Raw genomic sequence first — 1,459 nt, forward strand, 5'->3', positions numbered from 1 at the left:
AGAACACTACGAGTATATACGTTCGATAACCGATACACGAAGCGGTGCATAAGCGGGCGGTCGCCCTCGTAAGGACGACTCACGACGCCGCGAGCACTCACGCAGGTCCGTGACCGGTTCTCTCCGCTCTTATTCGTATCCCTTCGTATACCTTCGTCCGACTCTGAAACGTTCTCTTATAATTTTTAAGAAGAACGACGGCGGGTTGTCAAGGCAAGAAGGGACAGAGAGAGACAGAGGTAGAGTTTCGTAGTCTCCCGTGAACACGATAGATTATATATCGAGCATGCGTACGACTTGCACGGTCTCTGCACGACCGCGACGAACGCCGACGAGCGTCCAACAATCGCTCGTACGTCGCGTATGTTCTCTCCGTCCGCTCTTATTCGTATCCTCGTTCTTGTACCTTCGTCCGACTCTGAAACGTTCTCTTATATAAAGAAGAACGACGGCGGGTTGTTAAGGCAAGAAGGGACAGAGAGAGACAGATACGGAGAGTAACGATACGCAACGCAAGCAGTCTTAGGTTTACGTGAGCAACCCTCAGCCAGGCGTGGTCCAGGAATTGTATCCGTGGACCGCAATGTGCGTTCGAAATGTCGATGTTCATGTGTCCTGCAGTTCACACGTTGACGCGCAATTAGCTGCGTTCTTCATCGACCCACGAGCCAAGTGATCCACCGTTCAGGGTAATCTTTTATAAATTTACAACAGTTCAATACTCAAATGTACTCTTCTCGGTTCTAGCGAAGCCGAGTTCCGTCACGTTCGACCAACGGGAATCGAACGCGCAGAAGTCGCCATAGGATTGACGACACAAAAACGTTCGAAAAAAAAAGAAAACGACGAACGCGCGAAGATACGCGCGTTCGCCGGCCGGGCGTAAAGTACATTATGATATATAACAACCATCGAGATCGAAGCTCCGTTCGTCAGGAAACGACGGGGATATATACACCCGATTCTGAATCCTCTGTACAGCACACGATCTCGCGAACGAGTAAGCACGGTGGCTAGCCCATGTTATATATGTGTTTGATTCTACTCTCTCGTCCAATTATTCAAGAAACAGCGCGCGTGCATCTCTCCATCGTTCGGGTGATAGTAAAGATTCGATGGGATTCGCGCGGCCGTCCGCCTCGAGCGGTCTTTCGTCCCAATATCCAGAAGCAGAGTTTGAAAAACTCTAGCGACGGCACGGGTGTCCGACTCACGACATCGAGGTTTCGAAGCCGGCGATCCCCTCCGAACGGATGGCGACCACGCGACCGACTGAAAGCATGAAAAATCGACGAAAGATAGAACACATCTCCGTTCGGGTGGTGTTTTTTCTTTAAAAAAAAAAAAAAAACAAAAATTCGATGGGACTCGCAGCCATCGTCCTCGCGCGGTCTTTCGTCCCGATATCCAGAAGCAGAGTTTGAAAAACTCTAGCGACGGCACGGGTGTCCGACTCACG

The 1,459-nt window shown here is 50.4% G+C and overlaps 1 non-coding gene across 1 annotated transcript; it reads right to left on the reverse strand.

The window, feature by feature from the left end:
- Positions 1-537: 537 nt before the first annotated feature.
- Positions 538-692, reverse strand: LOC126877384 (5.8S ribosomal RNA). The gene has a single exon (XR_007694972.1). It is a non-coding gene; the product is annotated as a 5.8S ribosomal RNA (ribosomal RNA).
- Between the last annotated feature and the right edge of the window lie 767 nt (positions 693-1,459).

This window comes from Bombus huntii, unplaced genomic scaffold (genome assembly GCF_024542735.1).
Source record: "Bombus huntii isolate Logan2020A unplaced genomic scaffold, iyBomHunt1.1 ctg00000156.1, whole genome shotgun sequence".
Classification (NCBI taxonomy): domain Eukaryota; kingdom Metazoa; phylum Arthropoda; class Insecta; order Hymenoptera; family Apidae; genus Bombus; species Bombus huntii.